This window comes from Callithrix jacchus, chromosome 5 (assembly GCF_049354715.1).
Source record: "Callithrix jacchus isolate 240 chromosome 5, calJac240_pri, whole genome shotgun sequence".
Taxonomy (NCBI): domain Eukaryota; kingdom Metazoa; phylum Chordata; class Mammalia; order Primates; family Cebidae; genus Callithrix; species Callithrix jacchus.
This window is the reverse complement of record NC_133506.1, coordinates 110,203,376-110,221,544: the sequence shown is the minus strand read 5'-3', so window position 1 is coordinate 110,221,544 and position 18,169 is coordinate 110,203,376. Positions and strand designations below refer to the sequence as shown.

Sequence of the window (18,169 nt, the reverse complement as noted above, 5' to 3'; positions counted from 1 at the left end):
GAGAGCTAGCAAAGCCACAGAGAAAGAAGCCATGCTTTATGTCTGGGGGAAGTGCTTATGCCCTGAATGCAAAGTGTGCTGAGTTCCTTATGAGAGCCAGGGAAGGTTGCTGGGTTGAACAGGCATTGAAAGATGGTCTGTGAGTCACAGGAGTGTCCATGATGGAAGCAGGAATCCAAAATTCAGATCTATTCAATGTCTGATGTAGTTAAGTCACTAAATTCCCAGAGAAATCAGAAGTCCTTGGACCAGAGTGGCCTGATCGAGCCCTAGGATTTTAGACTGTTGTAAAGAATGCGGGCTCTTTGGAATCAGAGTGCCTAGGGCAAATCCCAACCCTGCTGTTTATTAGTTATATGGCCTTGAACAATTTTACCTTATTTCCCAGGCCTCAGTTTTCTTGCCTGTAAAATGGCTATCATAACAGTTTACTTCTAAGGTTTCTGTTAGCACTAAATTAAAGAGAGTATGTGGACAGGGCCTGGCATGTGCTAAGTGCCCAAAAAATGATAGGTCCACATTTCTTCCCTCTCCACAGCTGCTGTGAGCTACATTTCCATAGGGCATAGCTCTTCCCATGCCAGCTAGAGACCAGGATGTGGTAGTCTGATAAGAGAGGGAGGTAAAACGACCTGATTGATTACTGGGAGGTTATTGTCCTGTGCTCTACAAGGGTCAGTTACCGTTCCCTCACTCTTCCATTTCTCAGTATCTTCTGCCTGCCTCTGCCCACCCCAAATAGTCCTAGAAATGAAATTTGAATTAAAGTCTACCTGACTTTGGTTCAACTTCCAAACAATAGTCCAAAGTGCTTTTCAACAGTTGGAATTGCTTTTATCCAAAGGAAATCTAACCCAAGGGTGGTAGTCAAACTTTACTGAAGGTTTGGGATAATGGAAGAGGAACAGTAGAAAAAAGACATCACTAATTATCAGAGAAATGCAAAACCACAGTGAGATACCGTCTTATACTAATCAAAATCCCTACTATTAAAAAGTCAAAAACTAACAAATGCTGGCAAGGTTGGAGAGAAAAGAGAATGTTTATACACTGCTGGTGGAAATGTAAATTAGTTCAGCCATTGTGGAAAGCTGTGTGGCAATTTCTCAAATAACTTAGAACTATCATTTGACCCAGCAATTCCATTATTGGGTATATACCCAAAGGAATATAAATCATTCTACCATGAAGACACATGAATATGTGCATTTATTACAGCACTATTCACAATAGCAAAGATATAGAATCAACTTAAATGTCTATCAACAGTAAATTGGATAAAGAAAATATGGTACATAAACACCATGGAATACTATGCAGCCATTAACAAGAACAATATCATGTCCTTTGCAGCAACATAAATGGAGCTGGATGCCATTATCCTAAGTGAATTAAGGGAGGAACAGAAAACCAAATATCACATGTTCTCACTTATAAGTGGGAACTAAACATTGAGCACAGATGGATACATGTGTACTTGAGGGTGGAGGGTAGGAGGAGGGTAAGCATCAAAAAACTACTTATCAGGTATTATGCTTATTACCCGAGTGACAAAATAATCTGTACACCAAACTCCTATGACATGCAATTCATCTATATAACAAATCTGCACATGTGCACTTGAACCTAAAATAAGAGTTTAAAAAAAGAGACAATATAGGCAGGAACTTAAAAATGAAGATTTTGAAAATTGTATGACTAAGATAACCCAGATATCCCTGCCCAAGGATAATTTCCTGCTGGTCATTCCCCAGTTTCACCGTCTTAGATTCCAGCTTCCCTTCCTCTTGTGGACCTGTGTCTGTAGTTCACCTCATCCTCCCTTCTCTCCTTCCTGCCACCAGTTTGTAACCTACAAAATGCTTGTTTCTTTCTTACTGGACAATTTTTATTCTTCAAACTCCAGGCCCACTGGAAGCTTGTTCTAGGCCTATCTGCACATCTTCAAAAATGTGTCAATGTTCTGTTAGGGTGGAGTTTGTGCCAGCCTCCCTCTGCAATCTAAGCAGAGTCCTTAGGTGAAACAGTTACATCACTCTTCCGCTCAGGACCTTCCAGGGACTTCTGCAAAGGTCCTTTCTGGCCTACGCGATCTTCACAGCTACACTCCATCAGCCTCATCATCAATCCAGACACACTGGCTTTCTTGTGCCTCCTTTACCAGGCAAGGTATGCTGCTTCAGAGCCTTGGCAAGTACTGTTTTCTTGGCCTGAAGCACTGCTCCCTTAGATCTCCTATCTTTATCATGTTATTTGGGTAATGTTATTCCTCATATTCATGAGACTGAATGATAGCCCTTTAAAAATATATCCATAGTCTGATCTCCAAAATCTCTGAATGTTATCTTCTACGGAAAAGATAAGATTTAGTTAAGGATCTTGAAAAAAGGAGTTTATCCTGGATTCTTGGGAGGGATCTAAATGCCATCACAAATCCTTACAAGAGAGAAGTAGAGGGAGATTGGAGGAGGCAATGTAAGCACAGAGGCGGAGGTGGGAGTATGCAATCACATGTCAAAGAATTGCTGACAGCTCCCAGAAGCTGGAAAAGGATGGATTCTCCCCTAGAGCTTTGAATAGGAGGAGAGCCCTACTGGAGTCTTGATTTCATGAGATTTCTGGTCTCCAGAACTGTGCAGGAATAAATTTCCATTGTTTCAAGACACATCACTTATGGTAATCTGTTAGAGCAGTCACAAGAAAATAATGTAGTCTCTGTCTATATTTGTTCATATTTCATCTCAGGAAGATGTCTTCTGACACACACACCACCCTATCCCCATTACACCAGCCAGCTTTATTACTCTTCATAGCACTCATCACTTTCTGACATGTGATATACTTACAGCTTCATTTATGTGTTGCCGGTCTTGTAAGCTCTATCATGTAAGCTCCGTTAGGGCAGGTACTTTGTTTTATTAATTGATGTATCTTCAGAGCCTAGAAAAGCACCTGGATCAAAGTGAACGTTCTCTAATTACTTACTGAGTACGTGAATGGAAACTTTCCCCTTTAACTTCATAAAGACCCTCTGAAACTCTGAAATTATAATTTATATTTGAACACCTCACTGAAACCCAAACTCACCTTCATATCTATGACCAGAAAAGTAGCAATAAATACATTTATTCTACTGATGCCAAGAGTAAATCTCTGCAGGTCAGAGGGGTATGTGTGTGCATTGGGTATTGGATAGGAGAAAGAGAAGGACACAGTGTCTTCACAGTTACACCTGCCAAGCAGTTACATCTGCCAAGCTCAGATGCCCCTGAGGTTAAGAGAAAAGTGAGCTGCATCTTTCCAGCCCGTCCATACCTGCCAAGCTGTTCTTTGATGTTTTATAATTTGCCCAGCAGGTTTAGAACAGGAGCTATAATGGAGGGATAGTCTTCCCTTTTCACAATTCAGAAGTTACATGCTATTTTTCTGTACACCAATTTTCTACCACAGGAGCCTTTATGAGCAGTGGATTAAGGGGAGAGAAAGTGGTTCCTATTTAAGTGCTGAGTCTTGTTAGTCTAAGAGGGCACAACTGAAGCTTTCACTCTAAAGAACACAGGAAGGGATTGATGGATCAGATCACAAGTTACTTCTATGCTTAATTTTCTGGCTTTATTCCTTCACTGATGATTCATTTAACATATCTAAAAACATCTCAGGTGAATAGGATGGTGATTTTAGACTGGAAGGGGTTGGTACTATCTTAGAATTCCAAGCTTCTCTCCTTCCTCTCCTTTTCATTCCACTCTGACTCATCATGTTTCCACAATTCTAAGAGTGTTCAACAAGTGTGGACTAAGTGCTTACTAGATTTGTGCCACCTGATGCCGTACACTGGAGACACAAAGGTTGATTAAACGCAGTTCCTTATTTGACAGATGGGTCTTGGTATCCTGGAGAAGCCAGAAATTTAGACATTGGAGCTCAGCCTTAAAGGATTAGTAGAAAATCTCCAGGCAGAATCTAAGAAGAAGGAGGTTCCCGGTAAAGGACCAACAAGATGGAGGAAAGTCTGTTCTTCATTTGAGAGACAATAAATAGTCCTGCACGGCTGGAAGGTATGGTGATGACAGAATTGGAAACTGTTGCTTGAGAGGCAACTAAAAGCCAAATCATGAGGCATTCCACCACGCTCAAGTAATGGGACTCTAGCCAGTGGGTGACTTCACAGGACATTCAGTGGAGAGTGACTTGGTCTCTTCACCCTCTGGGCATACATGGAAGGTAGACGAGGGAAATGAGCAGAAGAGGAAGACTGGTTTGGTGGTTGCACCAATTTTAGAAGGAAGAGATTAAACTCTAACAAAGAAAGCAATGATGAACACAGAAAAGATGGAGCAAATTAGATTCAAGAAAACCCCACAGGCACTAATAATTTGCTTGAAATAATTGTTCTCTCCAATATTCAAGCCACAATTCTGCTGTAGAATGACAGTAAAGGCAAGAACAGAAACCAAAAAAGAACTTGTGCACTCTCACATCTTCTGTTTCTGTACCATCTTCTCTGCAACGAAGTTGTTATAGGAGTTAGAGCTCAATCATATATTGAAAATGAGATGTGGAAAGAGCCTACTGGGGGGTCCTAGGATTTTAAGGTTAGGTGTCTGTGCCATTCAACTTTTCTGATGATTGTTATAGCTGATGAAATGGAGTAAGAGAAATCTCTTACAGTCAGCCAGTGAGCATAACCTATGGAGCCCTATTGTGTCTGGAAACAATATTTCCCCTCAGATTGTGGACAGATCACTGAAATGCACATGAAAAATGTAGCAGAGATGTTTTAGTGTAATCATCAAAGCTACCCTGACATGCATCTAGTGAACCACATGATGATTATTTTATGGCATATTAATTAAGTAGCAATAGTAAACAGTTGCTATAATGATAGCTCTTGGCCTTCTATTTCTAAAGTTAATTCCAGTGTTTTTGCAATTGCCTAGTGAGAGAGGAGATCGGAGGAGGCAGTAGGGTAACAGAAAGTTAGCAGTCTTCAGGTATCCCTTCCGTTCACCAAGCCAAGCCTTCTAGCTGAAGCCTTAGACCAAAGCATCCTCAGGGGCATCTTAAAGAAAAAGTCTATTTTGTCCCAGTTCCCAAATTCACCTGTTGTTTGGATCCTATCTAGGTTTTCCTGCATTAAGAACACAGAATTCTTTAGAGAGGGTTCTGTACCATTGTTATTATGGGCTGAATGTGTCCTCTTGTTGAAATTCTAACCTTCAATGTGATGGTATTTGGAGGTAGGGCCTTTGAGAGATAATCAGATTAGGTCATGAGGGTGGAGGAGGAGACACTGGGAATGCCCCCCACTCCAACAGCTTTCTACTATACATGGATACAATGAGACAATGGCCATCTACAAACCAAGAAAAGGACAGTAGACTCTCACCAGACCCAGATCTTTCGGAGTCTTGATTTTAGACCCTTTACCCTCCAGAGCTAGAAAAAAATGTCTGTTGTTTAAGCCACTAGTGTATGGTATTGTGTTAGGGCAAGCTGAAATGACAAAGACAATTGTCTTCTTATAATTCTTTTCTCCCCATTCCTTCTTTACCATATAGGAAGCAAATCAATGTCACAGACGAATCATTCCATTATCTTCTCCTCAAGCTAAATCATATGCTACCGAACTTCGTTAACCTACACTTCAGCCAATTGGATATTCATTTGCATCAAACCCCGTGATTATTAGGACCCCTGAGATTATTAGGATTAGGGACTTCTCAGGAACTCATACTTTAATGAAATACTTCTTACCATGTGTCATATGTTAGTACTACTCAAAGTGTGCTCTGTGGACAAGCGCCAGTCCTCAAGAGTAAGTACTTAGAAACTTTTTAAGCAAACCGTCAGTGGCACAACCTCCAAGGCAGTATCAGTAGATATTTTCTGTAGAATAGGACATAGAAAAGTTTGGATCTAGTCAAATTTGTGTGGTTAAACCATGAATGAGCTGAGGGACCATGTATTAGCAGAAAACTGAGATGCAAATAAAACTGATCTTTCAGAAATAGTTTGAGAATCATGGGTTGACCAGTCCCTTGCATCAGAATACCTGAAGCCCTTATTTAAAATGCAGATATTGGGACTCATCCTAGGACTTAATGAATCAAAATCTCTAGAGGTGGGGCTATAAGATCTGTGTTGTAAACAAGCAACTGAGACGCTCCCTTGTAGTAATGTTTGAGAAGCAATTAGTTATGTCAATTAGAAAGAACATAATTTTGAAAAATTCCATTCACATTTCAGCCATTTAAAATGATATCCTTAAGGACAGAATTGCAATTATCACCAAGAAGTGCCCCTGGAAACCCACCTCCAACACTTGGGAAATGTTTCCAATTCCATATTCTAGTGAAGCCACATCCTATGTGTGTACAAAAAAGAACTCATTGTAAAGAGTTGTACATATTAACAGATAGTAATGCACTCCCCACAACCAAAATCTGGAGATCCTCCTCCTTTTTAACATCATTTTATCTGGATCCATTCAGTGAAGAGGCAAACGATGCTCCTTTTACTATACGGTCAATTATACATGAGCACATCACTAGACTAAAGCATAGTATTTTAGACTCAAGGTGACATCTGTCATACATACAAAGGCTAATTATGTTTCCTATATTCTGTTTAAATTTAATAAATTACATTTTACAACAATATTGCATAAATGCTTAAAGGGTTAAATTCTTGAATTTGTAAATTGTATTTATCTGGGGAGTTCATGAATACGGAACATCTGATGGTGTCATTTGAAGCAGTGGCTCTCAAACAGGGACAAGCATTAGAATCCATGGGGGGAGATCCTGAAACATGCCTGAGCCCTTCCCAGCCATTATTTTTTAGGAAGTAGAGTCACAGGAATTTGCATTGTCAAGTTCTTCACATGATTTTGGTGAGCAGGCAGCTTTTGGAAATCACTGAGTTAATAACTATTCCTATATCATCGTCATTAGTATTAGAGACAGGGTCTTACTCTGTTACCTGGGCTGGCCTCAAACTCCTGGGTTCAAACAATCCTCCTGCCTTGACCTCCCAAAGTACTAGGATTATAGGGATGAGCCACTGCACCCAGCCTTTCGCTGTAGAACTCGGCATGGAGAATTCCAGGCAGGATACATAGCATGGCAGAATGAGATTTTTTCATGTCACTCATTGCCTGAATTGCCTCACTATACACAGGTTACAATGTTGGAAGTTCTAAGGAGAGAATTGTGTCTGCGGCGGGGAATCAAAGCTCTGAGAAACATGGATGTTTGAGAACTAAATATTGCATAAACATGGTATGCAGCAAACTATGTAAATGAGCATCTGCCATTTGGTAGTTAACGCAGAGGGACATTTAACAGAGCTGCTACCTTGATGATCCTGGGGTCTGTGTGCATCTGAATATCTATAAAATGAGCAAAAATGCTAACTGCAGTCACCTTTGAAAAGTCAATTAACACTGAAGGAGAGAGTAATGCAATTCAGGTCATGAGTGACTTGAAAAAGAATCTCAATCTGCCATGCTATGTATCCTGCCTGGAATTCTCCACCCTGAGTTCTCCAGGCTGCATCCCTGGCAGAGCAAGAGGAGCAAAGATGAGCAGGATCAAAGGCACAGGATGGAAGACACAGGTGCCCTCAGTGGCAGCCTCTCGTTATCAAGTCTGGAAAAGGCCAAAGCCAAAGGCACTGCAGGAAAGTGGAACACAGCAGCTTCTTCTGGAGAACCTCTGCTGGAGGAGGACTGGAGAGTGGCATGCATCACGTGGGAGTTTGAGCAGTGGCTTGTCCTTGCCAGCAATAGCCCAAGGGCTTGCAGAGGGTTGGGCAACAGTGCTCCATCGAGTGCCACTGGGTGTCTGGTTCTTCCAAGAGATAAAAATGATTTCTTTTCCTGGACTGCCTGGCAGATGTAGGATCTTATGAAAAGAAAATTCAATTTCATTCAACCAGCATAATCAAGGCTGTGTCTCAGGCTGATGATAAGGAAATGAAATAAACAGATCCTGCTCCCAGAGTTCCCAGTCCACAGGGGGAAGCAGCCATAAACAGCTGCCTCAAATAAAACAAGAAGTGCTGGTGGAGGGTTATGTACAGAGTTGCAGGGCCCATCCAGGAAGAAGCATTTCATTCTGCCTGGGGCTACAGGGAAATTGACAAAGTGATTTTTGAACTAGGTCTTCAAGGATCCATGGGACTTCCCAGGTACACAAGCCATCAGAGTGAGACTGGGGTGGAAAGGAGGGATATTCTTGGCAAAGGAAATAGACTGGCTGTTTGTGGCACCCCCATCAATTATAAATATTCTCTGATGTGGCTCCAGTATGACACAGGGCTATGAGCAAAGCAAGTCATTGATATCCTCTGGTTCTGGTTCTGAGGATGTCCCTCTGTCTTCTTCCTGGCTCATTCATGGAATTAAAAAACTGGGGTTGAAAGGAAATTTAGAAATCATATGACCTGATGTCATTTAAAGTTTATTGCAACCCATTTTAATATGTAGATTGTATACACATCCAGTCACCTGAGAAACAACAATTTTCAAAAATATACTTGCCTATGCAAAGCACAAGGCATTTCAATATTTTTTTTTGCAGTCTATTTCATTTTTTTTTTTTTTTTGAGATGGAGTCTTGCTCTGTCACCAAGGTGGCATGCAGTAGCATGATCTAGGCTCACTGTATCCTCCACCTCCCAGGTTCACATGATTCCCCTGCCTCAGCCTCTCCAGTAGCTGGGACTATAGGCACACCCTACCTGGCTAATTTTTTGTATTTTAATAGAGATGCGGTTTCACCATGTTGGCCAGGATGGTCTCGGTCTCCTGACCTCGTGATCCACCTGCCTCGGCCTCCCAAAGTACTGGGATTACAGGGTAAGCCACCATGCCCAGTCATCTATTTCATTTTTAAAACAATGGTTTTAGACGCCTTGATGGATCACAACTCTCAATTTGCAAAACACTTGTCAAATGCAAGCTCCTCATTTCATCGATGAGAATGCCGAGATCCAGAGAGAGGAGCTGACTTGACCAAAGTCACAGAGAAAGTTAATCATCCTAGGTCCCATCAGGGTTTTCTGACACTCAGTTCAGCACACTTACTGCTGTGCCACCCTTTATTCAACCTTCAAAATAAAGAAGCATAGTCCCCTGTGGATATCAGGGTGGGAGAGGTTGCTGGCTAGAGGTTCCCAGAGCTAGCCCTTCCCCTGGTCCCTGCCCCAGTGTCCACGGTAGTAGTCACGGAGGCTCAGGTGATTTACATGACAAATACAAGACAGATAGCAGGTGCTGTCCTGTCCAGGTTTCCCCTTGGCAGAGCCCTGTGCTTCTGCTCTGCTTCCTGGCTGTAATTGTTTGAGTAGTGTTTGAGAAGAGAATAGGTGACAGAAAGGAGACAGGTAGTATTGTGAATCTTCGCACAACGGTGTCTCCGGATTCTACAGTCCTTGAGGAGAGGGTCACAGGACAACTACATTCAAGAACTCACCCATTCAGATGTGCCTTGCAAAGCCTCCTTTAGCCAGGGGCCACGTATTGGGAATCAAAGATGAGTGAGAGGTGATCATTGCTCCCAGGCATTTCATAGTTTTGTGGGGAAGAAAAATCTGGAAATTAGTCATTTTTAATTGAGAATGACAAACAGTTTAAGAGTAGAGCATGTAATGGCTCTACAGAGGGAAATACGCAGCAACTTTGCCTGGGTGGGAATGGGTGAGAAGGTCTCACAGCGAGAGGTGAACGTGGTTAGCATCTTTAAGAAGGACTAGGCTTTCACCAGGAGCACCAAATGTGAAGACCCTCTTCAGGCAGTGGAAACCATAGTCAAGGAGCATGGACTTGGAGGGATTGATGAGTGAATGGTTCTGTACGGAACACAATCTGTGTGGGCTGAGAGGACTGGCAGAGGACAAGGTGAAACACAAAGAATGATCCAGAAAGACATGCACTTGATCGCGGGTGTCTGCCGGCCACCCCTGCACACGGCACACATGTGAAGTACTCAGGTTTATGGAAGAATTCAGTGCCTTTGAATGAAATTGTTCCCTTTCTCTCTCGCTCCCTCCCTTCCTTCCATCCTTCCTTTGTATCTTTTTTCTCTCTTAATTTTTCTTTCTTCTCTTCTTCCTTCCCTCCCTCCCTACTTCCTTCCCTTCCTTTCGCCCTTTCTTCCTTCCATGTATTCATTTTTCTCTTTCTGTTTCCTTCTTAGGGTTTATTTGTTGTTGTTGTTGTTCAGTTAATTTTGGAGTTTTTGTGGTTGTGTGTGTGTGTGTGTGAGAGAGAGAGAGAGAGAGAGAGAGTGTGTGTGTGTGTGTGTGTGTGTGTGTTATATCACACTGAACTGAGTCAGAAAGCCTTAGACCAGTGGTTCTCACCCAGACATAATTTTGCCCCCCACCCCAGGAGACATTTGGAAATTTCTGGAGACATTTCTGATTGTCCCAATGGGGGTGGTAAGAGGATAGTGTTGGTATTACTGGCATCTAGGAGGTAAAGGCAAGGGATGCTGCTAAATGTCCTACTACCTACATGACAGCCCCTACAACAAAGAATGATCTGGCCCTACATGTCAGTAGTGCAGAAGTTGAGAAACCTTGATTTAGACTTTAGTAATAATAATGTCAATACTCTCTGTCATCCACTGAGTATTTATTCTGTGCCCAACATAGAGCTAAGAATTTATAAATATTATAAAATGTATTCATTAAAGCAACCCTGCAATGTTGCTTGTCCCCGTTTTACGGATGACTTCTGTTGCCCAGGGTCACATAGCCAGGACTCCAACCAGGTGTGCTTCTAAAACCTGGGCTCCAATAAGCTCTGCCCCAGCCACCCTTTTTGTCCCTTTGTAAATCGGCGGCTGATCATACCAGCTCTGCCCTTTTCTAGAGTTGTCATAAGGACAAGGTTAAGTGATGAGTGTGGTGAAAGCAGCACATAAACTGAAATGTAATTTATGTTACATGTGCGCAGAGGTAGCATGGACCTCAGATCCTCTTACCAATAAAACAGAGACCTCAGACCTGACTGAGCTACAAATCTTAAATCCCAATTTCTGATCCCAGAACTCTCATAATTTAATCATGACATGTTGGCCGGTATTTACCTTTTCTGGGAAGTATTTCCCTCATCCTCACTTGGGAATAATAATATTTGCTTTTCCTCAAAAATCTCATCTTGAAGCCCATCCAGTCCTACCAATTTCTCCCTCTGGATTTTGGTGAGGAAAAATAGAAAACTCAAGGGAGAGCGCTTGAGAACGTATAAAGTGAAATGGTTATGTTTTTGTATAACAATGATTATTATTGGGAGCCAGCTTGGGTCACTGAAGCAGTGGGCATTTTCCCAGGCATCTATTGGAGAGAGACACACAGAGAGGTTTTTACAGTTGAAATACTACTTCATTCTCATGCTGTTCCCAAGAGCATCACGGAAGCTTCATTTTGCATGTGTCTCAGCCCCTGTGCCAAAGAAAATAATATAATTTCAGGGGCGAAGTGCTCCATTTCTTTGATGTCAGGGATCAAGTGCCTGGGTTTCTGGATGAACTTTGGTGGTTGTAGGTGTCCACCGATCTCGGAGGCCATGGCAGAGGGCAATTCTGTTGCTGAAAGAACCCAGGAGTCTGGGCACTGGCTGGGCTGGGGCTACAGAGCTTGAAGACTGGGCTGGAGTTACCTGAAGTCACAAGGAGGATTCAAGATGCCCAAGAATTTAGGAAGTAAATGGGGACTAGGAATTCTGCCTGTCTAGCTTGGTGGTTTTAGATCTTGTCAAAATGCTCCATCCATGTTCCCCAAAAGAGGCCAATGGCTAAACCATCATTTGTTTAATCTGGTGAATTTTTAGAGAGTCATAGCAATGAATTTTACAAGGACAGGTCAGGTAAGGTGATATCTGAGTGAAGTCAGAGCAATTATTCACTCCCGCAGCTTTAGGGCCTGGTTCTGTTTTCTTTATTTTTAAGGGGCCGTGTTTAAGGAGCTTACCAGGAGACTAAGATACAGTCAAAATTCTTCATTTCCTGATCCCAAAGAGCCTGCTAGTGTACTCTCTTATCATTCCTTTGAGCTAGTCATCCCAGGGAATTGCTCCACGTTATCCCAACTTAACCTTTTCCCTCAGTCCACGTTAACCTTCTCTGGAAGTCTCACATCTGGTCCCTCCCCTCTGTCTACCTGGTAACTCTTTACTCTTTCCCTAAGACCCAAGCAGTAGTTCCTTTGAATAGCTTTCTCTGAACTTCCTGCCCTCAAATGCATTCACTATCACTGCATTCCCATGGCACTTTTTTTTAAAAATGGGATCTCACTCTGTCATCGGGCTGGAGTGCAATGGTGCAAACACAGCTCACTACAACCTCCGCCTTCTGGGTTCAAGTGATACCCCTGCCTCAGCCCCCTGAGTAACTGAGACCATAAGCATGCGCCACCACACCCAGCTAATTTTTTTTTTTTTTTTGAGACAGAGTCTTGCTATTTTGCCAGGCTGGAGTGCTGGCAATCTCAGCTCACTGCAACCTCTGCCTCCCAGGTTCAAGTGACTCTTCTGCCTCAGCCTCCCGAGTAGCTGGGATTACAGGCACACACCACCACTCCTGGCTAATTTTTGTATTTTTAGTAGAGATGATGTTTCACCATGTTGCCAGGATGGTCTTAATCTCTTGACCTCATGATCTGGCCACCTTGGCCTCCCAAAGTGCTGGGATTACAGGCGTGAGCCACTGTCCAGGCCTCCCTTAGCACTTTAATTACATGCATATGCACTGAGTCATCTTAGATGGCAACTAGAGCTTTTCTTCTTTTGACTCTTCTCATTTTATTCCTTCACCAGAAACTTCATATGTTTAACAAATGCTTATAACACACTTGCTATGCAATAACCACTGCAGATATTAGATATTCAAATTCCCCTGACAACCCCATGAGAATAGGACTATTGCTACCTCCATCTGATTTTACAAATAAGGAAACTGAGTCATGGGGAGGTTAAGTAACTTAACCAATATAACACAGCTAGCACAGGGCAGAACTGACATTCAAACCCAAACTCCAGAGTTCAGGTCAACGAACAACACCTAACAATCCTAATTTTTCTGGAGGTAATGGGATATCTCCAAAGTCCTGGAATTAGGACTAGGAAGGAGTTTTTTTTTATTTTGTATGTACAAGGAAATGTGGGAAACAAAAGCAAAATATTATAATGTTGAGATACTATCTTGCTTTATAAGCTAAACCTGTTTTTCAACATCTTTCTGAAATCTTTCAGCAAACAGGTATCAGACAAATAGGAGCAATTTTGTCAGTCACCTTCTTCCCAGTGGCTCTTGGTTAAGACCATTCTCCCCTGAGGTCTGTGAACAGTATCCTGAATGACTAACATTTGATTAATCATTAATAGCATGGTTAGCAAATAGGCTTTAAAGTTTAGATGATCTGGGTAAAAGTCTCAGCTCTGCCTAGCTGTGTGGTCTTAGGCAACTTACTTGACATCTCTGAGTCTCAGATTCTTGGTTTATAAAATGGGAATAATCACTGCATCTACTGCTGTATTTATCAGTCGGGATGAGCTTATGCCAGAGTAACAAGCATCTCGCATTTATCAGTGGCTCGGTACAACCAAGGTTTATTTTTCATTCAAGGTTAACAGAAGGGATTTGCCCATTGTGGTTACTCAGGGACAGGGGCTGATGGAGCCTCCATCTAGACCAGTGGTCCTACACCTCAGCACTATTAACATTTCAGGGCCAGATAATTCTTTGTTGTGAGGGACGTCCTGTGCACTGCAGGATGCTTAGCAGCATCTCTGACCTCTACCGACCAGCTGCCCCATGGTGACAACCCAAACTATCTGCAGAAATTTCCAATGTCCCATGGGAGGCAAAAATCACCCCTGGTTGAGAATCCTGATCTACACATGCACTCTCATGATCAGAATGGCTGAAAAAAGGAAAGGGTGAATGGAACACTGGCAATGAAATGCTTCCACATGAAAATGGCATACTCACTTTTCCTCACTTTGGATTGACTGAGTTGGCCACTTGGCCAACCCTAACTTCGAGGAGGTAGGAAGTACAGTATTATCGGAAATCAGGAAGCGGGAGAGCCGGAATACCAGTCAACGGTTCTAATAAACAACCATCTAGGGCTGCTGAGAGGATTAAATGAAATACTGCATGTGATGTGTTTAACACAGTGCCAGGCTACTAAGAAAAGTTCACTACTTGGGAACTGTTGATAGAATACAATGCAGGGCTGTCCAGGCTGGGAAGAAGGAAGAGCTATGGGTCAAACTGGCTCTGTCAACAGCTCCTTTGTAGGGACATAGAATTCGCACCTCACTCGTTAGGGTTTTCTTTTATCTAAAGGCCAGGAGCGGTTGGTTAGTTTGTGATGCCTGATTGCAGAGACTGCTCTTATTAACCAATATTGTTGGCCAATTGAAGATTCCTGTTATTATTTAACAACAACAGCATCAACAAAGAATCTGGCTGAGCCCTAGCTGGAAGCAGTCCAGCCTCACTTTAAGCTAACTTTCTTCTTACTCTTGTGTTCTAGCCACTCAAGCCTTCTTCTCTAAACACACCATACATACCATCTTTCCTACCTCAGGGTCTTTCATTTCTCCTGCCTAGAATGCTCCCATTCCATTTATCTAGTTAATTCTTACTGATTTGTTCACTTTCAGAAAAGCACTCCTGCCTGTCTCAGGCTAGATATTACTTCCTCCACCCTCACTCTAATAAATGTTCATAGTCCTGAAGCCTTTCCTTCATCACACATCCCAATTTGTAATTATATATTTACTTGTGGGATTAGCTGATTGGCTTCTGTCTCCCCTACTGGTTTCCAAATCCATCGTGACTTATTCTCTTTTGCTCATGTTATTACCTTGTGACTTTTCACCTGGAATATTATAGGCACTCAGTAAATATAGATTGAATGAATGAATGAAGGCAAAGTGAATGAATCGATGAAGGCCAAAACTAAACTCTGGGTCTTCTGATACCTGCTTTGAACTCCTTTCTTTAAACCATGCTGCAGGTAACAATGTACTCACCCTAACAATACATTTTTCAGGAAAGGAAAGTGGGGAAGTCCTAACCTAAAATGTCAGGTCCCTTACCGCCTTGAGGATACTCCTAGGAGAAGGTATGCCACCTGCACACACAGTGACCAAGAGCGTCACCCTGGCATGCCACTACAGTAGCCGTGTTTGCACGGAGCTCCCAGTTCCTGGTTGGAAACCATGGTGAAGAGTCTCTAAACAAAGCTGGCTGGGCAGCCTCAAGCTGGAACCCAGGGGAACAGCCTGAAGGCTGGGAGCACTGACAGGCCATTTCAGAGCCCCAGGTGGTAAGTCTGCCCTTCTTTCTCAGGTTTTAGGGGTAGCTCTTGGTCTCATTCATCTGGCCCACTCCCCCGTCCCCTTAGTAGCCTGGCGGGTGGCCTTTCAAACTTTCAAAGAAAAAGGGAATCCATTTTCTTCCTTCCTTTAACTTGGAGGGAATTCAAATATCTGTCCCACTGGCTTGGGGCCCATTCCCACCCACATGCTCACCTCTACCTCCAGAAAGGAGTAATCACTTTCTCTCTGGTTAACTGAACCCTGGTCTACAGAGATCAGTGGGCTGCTCATTGCTTTTTTCCTGGCACACATCAACCAGATTTGCTCAAATGCCACTTACTCTCTGCCTGTGAGTCTCTTTCTCTCTTTGAAATATGATCATATTGCTTTTTGCTGAGGCCATGTATGCCATACCTAAAAGTAATACAAGTAAATGTTTAAGGCAAAATTTCTCATACGTAGCAAAAAAAAAAAGATTTGCTGTAGTAAAACTGGATTACTAGGAAGGAACAAATCCCTTGATACAAATGTATGCTGGAATAAAACTAGAACGTACAAGCAAACCCCCAAAATAAACATTTTAGCTTATATCTTCTATAGTTCTAAATTTGTTAAATTACCTGTTTTGGGTATGTAAAAATGAAAATTGATGGTGTTGGTCAGAAAGAAAAAGTCTGATAATTAATGCTAAAATTATTAGGTAACTAGCTAACATAATTATAAAGTACATTTTTAAAAAAAAAAAAAAAAAGGATGACCAAACGCTGGTGGCATAACTCATTGAGTTTATTCCATTAACTCAGAAGAGCACTTGAAATCATAAGGAGTAGAATGGCTGCTATTCCGGTGGCACAACTGCTGAACCAGGGATAAAAATGGTAATCTGAGGGAGAAATCTATGCTCTGAATAAAGAGTTGCCTGGGCTATGTATTTTTACTTAAGTGTATGGCTGAATTTCATAAGGGGCTAAGTACAGATGAAATTATCTTCGCCTTATATATTAAATTTGTTCATGCAAGTCTTTATTGACAAAAAATTGTTATAGTGATATGTAAAATATTCACACATTTAGGACCATTGCTATTATGATGCAGTCTTTTATTAGAGCAAAAAGTCATTTTTAGCAATCCAGGAAGAGTTATGCATTGTATAATTCCAGAGCTTGTTCATGGCTAAAAACCATTCTAATATCATTCCTGAGGGAGTTGACTTACGAAAGGATGGCCTCCCTCCAGAATGGTGAAGACAGAAGTTTAGCTGTGGTTGCTACTTTAATCTGATTTACTGTTTATGAGTCATTAATGTGAGAATCTAGTCTGGTTACAACTAAAATCAATTTTATCCAGCCACTGGTCTTTTCTTTCTTCTAGTATTTTTGATTTTTAATTGCTAAAGTAATACTTGATTGTAAAATAGCCAAGCAGAACAGATGTATAAACAGTAAAAAGTGAAATTCTCTTTTTAGCCCGTGTACCCAAGCCAAACCTATTCCCTTCCCTCTCTAGATATAACCACCATTGACTGGATAACATTTTCTAAAAATGAACAGGAACACACACAGAGATTATATATAAAAACCAATTCACATGGGGCTGGATTATCTTAAACTTTTAAATAGAATCACACTATATATTTAGGTCTGCAACAAGCTTTTTTCCACTTAAGTTATGGAGATCTATGCCCGTATGTGCAGATATATCCTAATTTCTTTAAAACTATTGTATAGTGTTCCATTCTGTAGATTTCCCTGGTTTATTTCACTTTTCTTCTATTGTTAGAGTTTAGATAGTTTCCATTTCTTGACAACAGCAGATATGTATCAGATGTATATACACATGCATGTATATGTGTCTGGGTGGGTTTGTATGTAATTGATGTGTATATGTGTTTGTACTTCTATAGCATTTCTGTATGATGTAGTATTTCTGTAGAATGAATTTCCCAAAGAGCAATTAACTGAGCCAAACTATATTTGCAACTTAAACTTTGATATCGTCAAAGGCACTATCGTGTGACCTTCTGAAAGTACTCTGCTAATTTGCACTGTGTGATGGTGCCCTTTTTGCCATGCCTTCACCCCTGCTAGATATTATTCATCATTTCATTTATGCCACCCTGGTGGGTAGAAAATCACCACACCATCGCTGATTTCTGCTGCATTTCCGCTGGTTGGGAGTGAGGTAGACCTAGCCTCATCTTTATTTTTTTTGTGTGTAATAAACCTTCAGATGAAGCAACATACAGTCATTGAGAACTGTACCGAACCCACAAAATGAAAGAAAACAAGATCATTTAAGCTCAGAACTGTATGCACAATGAAAAGCAGCCCCAGGCTGGCTTCTTTAATGAGGCAGTACTAATTATGTTAAAACTTAGCAAGATAAAAGCATGGAAAGGGCTCTATTTAGCCTGTTGCATGCTGTGTAGAAAACAAACTGGTGGGGTCAGACTATACAAGCTTTGATTGAATATCCAGACATGTACTGTGGGACCATGGACAAGTTCCACAGCTTCTGTGTATCTCAGCACTTTCATCTGGAAACTCTAATGTTGCCTTTTCCACAGAACTGTTGTAATGAGACAGTACATATCTAATCTTTGGCACAGTGCCTGAAAAATAAATGCTGGGCTCTATAAATGTTAGCCACAATAACAGTAAACTTAATAGCTACTATGACTATTGTTACTATAAGTCAAACAGACAGTCATACACCCACGAGGAGAAATAGTCTTTGAGCAGTGTCTATGTGGCAATTGAGCAGGGAAATTCATTGATCCTCTGGAGAGGAGAGTCCAGTTAGCCAGAGGGAAATGATTAATTATCTTCT

General features: G+C 41.6%; 1 protein-coding gene across 2 annotated transcripts in view; it reads left to right on the top strand.

Annotated features, from left to right (window-relative positions):
* Window positions 1-18,169, top strand: part of ANKFN1 (ankyrin repeat and fibronectin type III domain containing 1) — a 451,946-nt gene that overhangs the window by 44,017 nt on the left and 389,760 nt on the right. Inside the window, exon 1 of one of the 2 annotated variants that reach the window (XM_035301146.3) lies at window positions 15,224-15,348. The exons of the other annotated variant lie outside the window; for it this stretch is intronic. The gene's annotated coding sequence lies outside the window, so the exon portion shown is untranslated. Of the gene's footprint in view, window positions 1-15,223; window positions 15,349-18,169 lie in introns of those variants that run through there. 2 annotated transcript variants of the gene reach the window in all.